Consider the following 10951-nt stretch of genomic DNA (forward strand, 5'->3'; position numbering starts at 1 on the left):
CTGCCATGGGTACAGCGGAAACCACTAGCAGAAACTGAGCAATCTCATGGTTGTTTGCATTTTAAGACATTTTATGATGAATCCTCGAGGGTAAAGGAAGAGATAGTGGCAGTGGGGGAGATTATTTTTTTTTTACGCTTCTTTAAAAATCAATCAGGGTTATAGACTTAGAGATCCGGGTGCAGCTGGGGTAAAGCACACGACTAATGGAGATGTTTGAGGTACTGACAAAATGCATGCCTACCGTCTCGCTTTTCGTCACAGGCTGCTGAATTAGTGGCGCTGATTGTCGTGCCAGGGAAATCTTGTAGACCCGGAAGTAATGGTGTACAGTGATCCCGCCCATGTGCCGTCGGCAGTACACACAAAACTAGCACATTGGAAAAGGAGCGGTAACCCCCGAGTGGGCGGCACTCCTGTGCAGCATGCAGCGTTATTGAATAGACCAGTGGGAGCGAGCACTACAACTCCCAGTAGTCATTACAGTAGGGTGATAGGATAGCTACACGTTTTGAGTATGTCAATAAAAAAGAACCACGCTGCAATGAGTGCAAGGAATTGTTCAGTTTGAATAAAGTAGAACACGTTGCATTTTGTATAAGTAAAGTGCACCGTATGCAAAATGAATTTACTGCAGAGGTCAAGTACAAATAAGCCCACATGCAGATTTAGCAATATGCAAACACAGAATAGTGACACGCAGGAATGAAAGTGTTTGGTTTTAAAAGAGAGAAACGTTTTTATAAAGACAAGAGTATGCATGCATCCACAGTAGGACAGCCTCACAGGAGTGGCTTGATGAATTCAGAATTGTTAGTTGCACTAGGGTTTAAAGGTGCCAAGAACTAATATGGCAAAAAGATAATACATTTTGATCTTGTGGTAGACATTGGGACTGTGTGTCCATGGAGCAAAGACAAAAAGGTGGTGAATAAATAGTAGAAGGCTGAGGATGATTTGTAAAGACTATAAATGCAGTTTTTGTTTGGTGAGAAATTAACAGTATTGGGAGGAGAGTGTGTTATGACAAATTATTTGTGTATGCGAAATAGGTACCTGTCAGTGGTTGAAGAAAGGATTGGATGACAAAGCATAAGCATGATGATGTTGTTTAGGTAATCAAAGAAAAGCATGTTTTGTTTTGTTCTGGGAAATGCACCATTTGAATATGGGTATATTTATAGGGGCATGAACAAGGCAGAAGGCCGATGAGATTGTTCTGGTAGAGACTAAAAGCCGATGAGATTGTTTTGGTAGAGACTAAAGGTTTTTATTGTTGTGGCAAAAGCGCAGTGTTGTAGATAATTGTGTGATTTAGTGGAAAAGTGGTGAGAGTATATGATGAATTTAGTCTTAGGCCACAGATATTTACGAGCAAAGAGGGGGGACAGATGACCTCCATGAAATTAGAGACAGCCATAGAGTAAGGAAACATGGCAAATTATTAAGGAGTGAATAATAAAAATGGATCATGAAGGACAGTAATGGTTCACATAAAAAGGTTTAGGTCAAGCAACATCATAAATGTTGATATAGCTAGATAGGGCATGGATGGCGACCAATGGCCTCTACCTCAATGGGGAGAAGACCGAAATCATCATACTAGGTCAAAAAACAACTTTAGCCAAACTCGACAAACTGTACTTCAAATCACCATTGATAAAAAGATCACCCCGGTCTCCACATCCGTGAAGACCCTAAGGGTCTACATAAACTCTACGCTATCCATGAACAAGCAGGTCAGCGCCATTACCTCTGCCTCAGCGCACACTTCAAAACTCATAAACGCAATAAAACCATACCTATCTAAACCTAATTGTCTATCAATAGCCAGAACAACTATATACAAGGGTATGTAAATAACACTTTTTTGAGTGCCTGTAACTATTTGGTTTATGTTACAGATGAAAATCGTGGACCTTGCGTGAACACAGGAGGAATGTCTGCATGGCCTTAATTAGGGAGAAAAGAAAAAAGAGGTAAGTGCTGGTTCACACCGGAAGGGTGTGGACACGCAGTTGATCATTACTAAAAGTGATCCAGGTGAGTAACAGAAAAAAAGGTAGATAGAGACACAGTGTCTTCAAGTGTGTAGCCATTGTTCCCAAGATAGGTGCAATCAGGTGTGAAGAGAGTAGAAAATAGATGAAAGCATGGCCACTTCAGACAAATGCAGAAAACAGAAGTCAACTTGAAGATGGGTAACCATTTTTATATTTATGGGATGCAAAAAGGGGTCGACTTGGAAAATGTATTGATGAGAAGAATACATACATGTTATAAATACTGAAAATATGCATGGGCAAGAGAATGGGAACCATGAAGAATGTCGTGGGGTGGGAGTTGCAGAAAGGATGTGGAACATGAGCCACGACATGGACAAAATATGTGCAGACGATGGGCTATTGGGTTACCTCAAAGCTTGACTAAACTCTTGAGTCTCGTAGTGGCTGTAAAATTATCTGAGACATATAGTTAGTCTAAAGTAAATCTGAGGAATGGAGGTAGGGCTTAAATAAAATAAAATAAAAGTAGTTTTAGGGACACATACATGTTTAGACTAGGAGAGTATAATGTGTTGGTACTGACGTAGAAATGTGTTAGAAGACCTCTTAGATTGAAGTAAATTGTTTATATAAAAAGGTGATTAGGTCAGAGATGTGTAGGTACATTGAAAATTGAGGAGGGTGGTCATGGGTATAGTTGTAAGTATTAAGTAGATGACTAAATACTGAACAGAGGGTGTAGTGTAAAGGAATGACTATCCCCTCCCCTCAAACTGAATGCAGTGGAGATAGACCCACTCCCCCTCAAACCGAACGTAGATAACTTGGTGGGATGATCAATGACTCAAAATGTTGCAGAAACTAGAATTGTAGTGCCTTACAGAGAAGTGCTTTTAAAGAACGATTCATGTTTATGAGGTAAGAATATTTTGAGTGATGGAAGGCTTGTTAAGTAGTACATGCTAAGTATATATTACTAAAAAAACTAGACTCAAATTGGATCAGGTATCAAAATATGACCAGAAGTAGGGTGATCAACCATTTTGTGATAGGTCAGGCATTTTGTAATGAGGACGGCCATTTTGAGTTTGAGACAGGTTCAGGCAACCTTAAAATGGATCCTGGGGCATATATATAAGTGAATTACTGTAGAACCATGCTGAAATGAAGAAAGAATTACCTCATGCTAATTCAATGAGAGTTCAGTAGCCAAAGACATGATGTCTGGATTCCTATCTCTAATTTTGACAGTGATGAGCCGTCGGAGCGGTGTAACAGTCAAGGGAAGATAGTGGGTGATGCATTCAGCTGGTTTAATTAGCAGAGAGGATACAGCTGATGCCCATATTTGGGCCTCTAGGACAGGGAACCATGATGCTGTTGCTAAAACTGTCTCAGAACTAACATCAGTAATGTCCCAGTTTTAAAGGTCATGTACAGCACACAAAACTTTAATCAGTTGCCGATATAAGAATGACATGGGAGCTTTTGTGAATTGGCAGCTCAGTCAGCCATCCCTAGAGGAGGAACGGGCTTGTCTTGGAGTGCCTGAACCAATGATAGTGTTCTGCATCACAAATAGGGCACTGAGCCAACCAAGAAGTGTATAAAAGGCAGAGTTTATTCAGAATTGTAGCAGAGTCCACAGGTGTTTCTGATGATGTATCCTGTGTATCACCTGTTGGAAATAAAACCTGATGACTTCTTGCAACCTGCCTGAGTGTCCTGCTTGCTCCAGTGTCTTTCCCTGATCCACTGAAATGCCAAGGCCCAGAGGATAGGGTGGTTGGACCACCCAGAACAAAGGGCATCCAGATGATTTGGAAAAGAATGGCAATGGGGTATATCCATGCCACTGCAGTTTTCTCCCAAATTCTCAACCAGGACCTCTCAGAGAAAGTGCTGGCCAGCTCCATTGAGCTTTTAATCTATGTGGATGATCTGCTAATCTTCTCTACGACAGAAGTACACTCTTGACACAGGTCATCTGCTCACTGAGCTGGCTAGCAGTGGCCACAAGTTATCAAAGGTGAAGATGCAGTTCTGCAAAACTGAGGTGAAATATCTTGCGCATATTATCAGCAAGGGATGCTACCTCCCCCAGTGACTCAGAGTGACCTGCGCTCCTTGGTATGTGTAGTAGCATACTGCTGTCAATGGATCTGTGATTATGTCATCTTAGTAAGACCACTGCAGGAGGCCATCCTGTCAGATCAGCTAGACCGGTGCCTGGGACCCCTGAGCAGAGGGAAGCCTTTGTACAAGTCAAAGCAGCCCTATGCAGTGCACATGCATTGGGACTGCCTGATTAGACAAACGCTTCATCCTTTACTGTCATGAGAGGAAAGGAATAACTCCAGTGGTGCTACTTCAAGATCATTTTAGTGCACTATTTCCTCTGGCCTACTACAGCACTCCGCTTGACCCTGTCACTGCTGCCCTACCCTCTTGATTGCATGAAGTTGCAAGCTTGGTGTCTCTGGTTCAGAAGAGCAAAAATATTGTCCTGGACAGTGTGCTTCTTATTAGGGTACCCCACTCAGTTCATGCTCTCTTGACACATAGCAGGACCCACCATCTTTCTCCATCCCGCAGAAACTGAGATATGAGGAGGCCCTTTCAACAGCACTGTAGAGAGGGCTCCTGATTTCATCATCGCCTCCATTGTGCTAGCGTGTAATGAGTACCTCATGGAGCATGACCGCCTCCAGGTAGTACACCAGCAGGTTACCGTCCGCCCTAACCTGTCAGACACTCCAATCCCTGGTGCCCATACACTATTTGTGGACAGGTTCACCCAACAGAGAATGTCTGATGGGGCGCTCATATATGTCATTGTGTCCTGGGATGAAGTGAACAACATGTTCAATGTCCTTGAAGCAGAGAACATATCTCCTCCTAGTTCTGCCCAAGTAGCAGAACAAGGAGGAGATATGTTCTCTAGAACCTATTGACTGATGTCAGAGAAGCAAGTTAATATCTTGACTGACAGTAGGTAATCACTAGGCATGTGCCTAAATGATTTTGGCATGATCTGGCGGGAAAGAGGATATCTCACTTCGGCTGGGACACCAATAAGGAATGCTTTCCATGTTGCTGCTCTTTTCGATGTTTTGCTCCTGCCTCACACGATCTCAATCATGCACTGTACAGCGCACCAGACTGGAACATCCTGGAAGGCAACAGGTAACAACTTGGCAGACGAGAGCTAAACGGGCTGCCCAAAGCACTCCATAAAGGATACAAGATACATCTGTCATACTCCCCAACTTGCAAGTACAGGATCCTGCAGCAGAACGGACAACATTGCTTCACACACTGCAGGCTACCCTAGCGACACAAGAGCTAGAGGAACTTAGAAGGATAGGGTGCGCAAGGGATGAATCAGGACAGTGGCACTACCCGGAAGGGAAACCTGTGGCTCCAAACTTTGCCCTGGAATACCTGATTGGACTGGCACACAACACCACACACGTGGGTAGTGATGCCATCACTAGCTGTATAATGAGTACCTGGTTCACCCCTGGGGTGGGAGGGAGAGTGAAATGCTTTTCTCAGTAGTGTCACATCTGCCATCTTCATAACATTGGTAAGTCAGTGAAGGTTTCTACTGCCTCTGCTCACCAGCCTTCTGTTGGAACCTGACATTAGATCCAAATGGATTTTATAACACTGTCACCAGTGGCTAAGTCCAGGTATGTTCTGGTCATCATTGACATGTTCATTGGATATGTGGAGACCTTCCCATGTATCCGGGATGACGCTATCACAGTGGTCCGAAGATTAGTTAGGGAAATGTGTACAAGGTGGGAAGTGGCCTCTGTTCTTTCTAGTGACAGAGGCCCACATTTTGCCAATCAGGCGATGATTTACATATTTGAGGCACTAGGGATTAACCAGAAGTTGCATGTAGCATACAGGCCACAGAGCTCGGGAAAAATGGAAAGGAAAAATGGGGAGCTCAAGAAAAAGCTGGCAAAGGTGTGCACGCAGACAGGACTGAGCTGGCCAGATGTGTTGCCCCTTGCCCTCATGTACATGAGAGGTATGCCAATCCGCTTTGCTGGATTCTCTTCATTTGAGATCCTGATGGCAAGACCAATGCCCCTGCTGGCTGCAACCCCTCCCTCTGTGAACAGGTTGCCATTGGCACTAACTGATGATTCATTTCTTGCTTATTTCAAACACCTTATTTCATGAGACAGATATTCCACCAGGTCAGTGAAGCACAACCCGTGCCAGGCCAGCAAAAACTACATTCAATATAGGAGGGAGACCTAGTGATGCTCAAGGACTTTGCCCGTGAAAATAGCTTACAACTCAGGTGGAAAGGACACTTTACTGTCATTATGACCACAGACACACCACTGAAGCTGCACGGTATAAAGTCCTATGTTCATGCCACCCATGCCAAGAAGGTGAAGCCCCCTCCTGCTCTTGAAGTAGAACCCCCCAGTGCTGCCTACTACAAACCTGGGACCCTGTCCTCCACCCCACCCAGCCCTGAAGTGTCAGGAACTCGACCTAGTGGAGCCCCGCTATAACCTGAGGCAAAGGAATTATCCCAGAACCTAACATATCTATTTTCTCTAAATTCTGCCCTCAACCGCATTCTGAAGCCCTGCTGGCATGGGAACAGTCTCTCTTCTCTGGTCTGGGGAAGTGACCTTTCCTTGGAAGACAGCATGGTCTGACCAACTATATTTTAATTTTTACATTTTTGGAAGTGTGATTTCTTAGCATCACCCTCTTTTTAAAATAAATGTTATTTTTAATTTTCAATTTTAGGTTAAGAATTTTAAGTTTGGAATTCTGATTGTAATATTTAAAAACATTAAAAATTTTGATTGTTTAATTTTATTTTAATTTTAGCTTTAATATTTTAAAATAGTTTTATAATTTTGGGATGAATTTAATTTTAGTTTTGAATGACATTTTGGGGGATGTAAGCATTTTTTAATTGGTTGGTTTTAGCTGTATCTTTTTGAAAACACATTTTTTATTTGAATATAGACATTTGAAAATGTAAATATTTTTAATACATGTTTGAAGTTCAAGTGTATTTATTTTTCATTTTTTTCCAGTGTGCCAGCCTTGCCTTTCATCTTTCGTCATTGCACTATGCCATCATCCAATCTTTATATAGCAGCTTTGTGATTTATTTTCAAGCTTACTTTCTTGTGAGACCTCTGCTTTCTGCTGGATCAAGAAGAGCTCTTCATCTGCTCCCCGAAGGACTTATAGGACAGAGAGACTCTGACTCATCTACACATGCTCTGCACCAACTTGTTGTTCTTGCTCCTCGCAGGCCCCCAAAGCCAATCTGCAATGTCTGCCATTGGCCAGTTAATCATGCTGGCTCTGCTCCTCCCTCCTGCATTAACGGACTACCAAAAGAACTCATGCCTGCAGAGCCATACCATTTGGCAGACAGGCAAACTCAATCAGACCAACTACTGGGACTGTGCCCAAATGCCTCTCCATCAGGGTGCAGAGTTCCCACCCCAAGCCGTACCTACCAGCATCTCCAATCTATTCCTCCACCATCTCGGGAAGCCCAGGGAACATCTACAAAAAGCGTCTCTAACTGTGCTGTAAAAGGCCAACTTTCCTGTGTGCTTCAAGTGGGAAAGTGAAGAAGGGGCAGAAGATGTGGGCACCACCACCAGAGGCAGTCCATGATACTCTGGTTGCACAAGCGCCCCCTGGTTGTGAAGATACAGACACAATCTAACATGGACTTCCCTGAAATCCCAGCTAACCGAACATCCTCTCCCTGTGAGAATGCCCCAATTAACTTTTCAACAATACAGCCGTGCCTCCTACCTTACATTGCCTGCCGGGTATGGAAGCTACCCTTGCCTGACTGCCAGCCAACATATGTCTGGTTGGCTACTGAAGAATTCTTCTGGATCTGTGGCAGCAATGCCTACAAGCAGCTGCCTCAACTCTGAAGCGGCAGTTGCACTTTAAGTGGTGCTGGCCATTAGGGTCACAAAAGAAAGACCTCCCAGAAAAATGCAAAATGCCCATGACCTACAGCAAGCCCATGACATAGTGAACAACTACACTCCTCTTACCGATGCACAGCTGTATGGCACTGCATTAGTACCACAGATGGGTGTGATGAGAGTAGGTTGGGCTGTATATAGGGTGTAAGCAATTCTGGCGGTGCTGGTGAATGAAACTGCTGTCTCACTGGAAACATTGGCTGCTGAGCAGAGGGAGTTCAGAAAACTGTCCCTCCAAAGCCGCGTGGCCTTCAACATGATATTGGTTTCCCATGGCACAGTGTTTGCACTTATTGGATTAGAGTGTTGTGTGTTTGTTCCAGACTCCTCACATGAAATCTTTGACCATATCGCACACATCCCCTTCCATGGCACCACCCCCAAAGAAACATCCAAGGACTTTCTGGGTGGAATAAAAGACTGGTTCAGCTCCTTCTGGGGAAAACCGCTTTCATATGTCCTGTATTTTGTTGGGGGGTTACTTGCACTAATTGTCATCTGCAAACGATTCTGGCACCTCATATCTAAGTGTTGCCAGACCCCTGGACTCTACTTAATCATGGCTCATATCCCCTCACATCCTGGAATCCAGACTCCCCTAAACCAAGAACTTTACAGACTGGCCCAGACTGAGGTGTGACACTGGTCCCCAACCCAGTTGATGTGATCCCATTCGGGACCAGAGGGGGCTGTGGAAATGGCTGTCTCTAATTCTTAGCTGGGTCCATCTTCACCCTCCAAGGTAGGCGCATGCTAATTTTCACTGGGATACGAAGCACCTACGTGCTTTCAAATGTTCAAAATCATGCATATTTCTACACATTTGATTATTTTTAGGTCAACTCTTGATGCTAACCACGGGCCCTAGGACTCATCCCAGGTGCACCGCGGAACGCTACATTAGGAACACATCCTTTCCAGCGTTACCTGCACGCATTTTTTGACAGGTAGCTTTTTAATCACTTTTTAATAGCACACCATTTTCAGCATTTATTGTGTACCATTTTCTCTGAAACTTTTTTCATTTAACTTTTTAGAGAGCGTGTTTTTCTCCAATGTGACCCCTTCTCTTATGATGCAGTCCTGCCATGGGTCACTCCGCTTCCACCCACCCAGACGCTCTGCACCGGGTTCTCCGGCCAACTATGCGCCTGGTTATCTCTCCTCACCCACAGTTAATTTACTTGGTAAATTCTTGTGCCTTTAGGCGCTTGACTTTCTCTTTAAGCAATCTGGGTAGTTGAACAGAAAGGGATCATCTCTTTCATATCATTTACTTTGTTTATGTCTGCTTCCCCACAGGGTCAATTTGTTGTGTGGTATTTCGCCCTGAGGAAGGCAACTTTAACTACGTCATGGAACTATTGGCCAGACAGGTGGCACATTTGCCGAAACGTGGTTTAATGATGTCAATTTAAATTTACTGTTTATGTCACTAATTTTTGACATGCACACGTAGGCAGACCTGTCAACAAACCGTAGAAAAATAGAACAATTCCAATTCTGTCAATTCTTTGAAAATAACTTGTGCAGTGGCTAACACAAGCCATAAATAGGAATGTTGGCTTAGGTTTAGGTCACCATTCAGCATTGGCAGTCTGTTGTCCAGTTTCTTTTAGTATTTTCTTTTGGTTTATTCTGTTTAAAAGTTTGAAGAAAAACTTATATTTGGGTTCTTGTTTTTTGACTATTAAGCTTCTAACTATCAAACAAATGCATTTACATGTTTGTCACATTGCTTTATGTTCAGTTGTTCATGTATTATTTGCATACCTATTTGTTTTGCTAAATAAATATTTTTTACTGTTTTACAAACATGAGACTACCCTGATTGCTTTCAGAGTCTGCTACAGCCTAAAATGTGAGTGATACCCTTGTGGTGCACCCTGTCAAATAACTTGTTACTTGAACTAATCGTTAATTTAATCTATAGCAGTATGGACCCTATTGTTTAAGTATAGGGTCTGTAGGGAGGCATCCCGTAGAAACCTTCCCAGATTGTCCTCATCCATCGCCCCCACGACGCATACAGCCGCTGATAACATGTGGTGCAAAAGGTATCCAAAATAATGTCCGACTGCGCCACCACTCACCCATCTGCAGTGCGCACCACCTAGCGATGCTATCAGAGCTACCTCCCTCTGTCAAAGCATCACAGCCAAAAGCCACCCCGGCCTACCCTCCTCTCGATTTCACGAGCCATCTCCGGACATGCTATATATTTTACCTCACGATCCACCTACGCATTGCCCTGATGTCTTCATCACTGGTGTCCCCTAACTTAAGTTCAAGGTCATTGATCTCTAGCTCCAGTTCTGATAATTGTCTCCTGATCATCCTCAATACGCCAAACTCGACTGTCATGCACTTGCCCCGCAACACTACCTTAAAAGCCTCCCATATGGTGGCCATCATAGGCACAGTACCAAAGGTTTCTGGGAAGTACTCCTGGACTTTATCTGCCACCTCACTCCGAAACACTATATCAGACAAAGCTGCAGCTTAAAACCACCAGAAGGGTCTAGGCACACCATCCCGACCCGATCTAATGACCAAAGTACAGGTAAATGATCAGATAACGTCCTAGGGAGAAGAGAGAATTTCACTGTCATCCGCACCATGACATACTCTATCCTCGAGACCGTATTATGAACTGATGAATAAAAAGAATATTCCCTGTCCTCTGGTGCAGCACACGCCAGACATCCAACAGCTCTAATTCAGACATGCTCTTCCGCATGGCGTATGCTGCATGTGAAAGGGGTCAAGCGTTCCCTGCCGATCTGTCTTTTGTCCCATCTAAAACTACATTGAGGTCCACAGTCAACAAGATATTAGTGTGCATGAATTTGTAACAGCTGGACAGGAGCATGTCAAAAAATAATTGATCATCTACATTGGGACCATAGACATGTACAAAAGTAACTGGGACAT

The 10951-nt window shown here is 43.7% G+C and overlaps 1 long non-coding RNA gene across 1 annotated transcript; it reads left to right on the forward strand.

Moving 5' to 3' along the window:
* Positions 1–1896: 1896 nt before the first annotated feature.
* LOC138581814 (uncharacterized) lies at positions 1897–9832 on the forward strand. Its single transcript, XR_011304801.1, has 2 exons — positions 1897–1979; positions 7091–9832. It is a non-coding gene; the product is annotated as an uncharacterized lncRNA (long non-coding RNA).
* Positions 9833–10951: the final 1119 nt, after the last annotated feature.

This window comes from Ambystoma mexicanum, chromosome 3q, assembly GCF_040938575.1.
Source record: "Ambystoma mexicanum isolate Mex_15411 chromosome 3q, UKY_AmexF1_1, whole genome shotgun sequence".
Classification (NCBI taxonomy): domain Eukaryota; kingdom Metazoa; phylum Chordata; class Amphibia; order Caudata; family Ambystomatidae; genus Ambystoma; species Ambystoma mexicanum.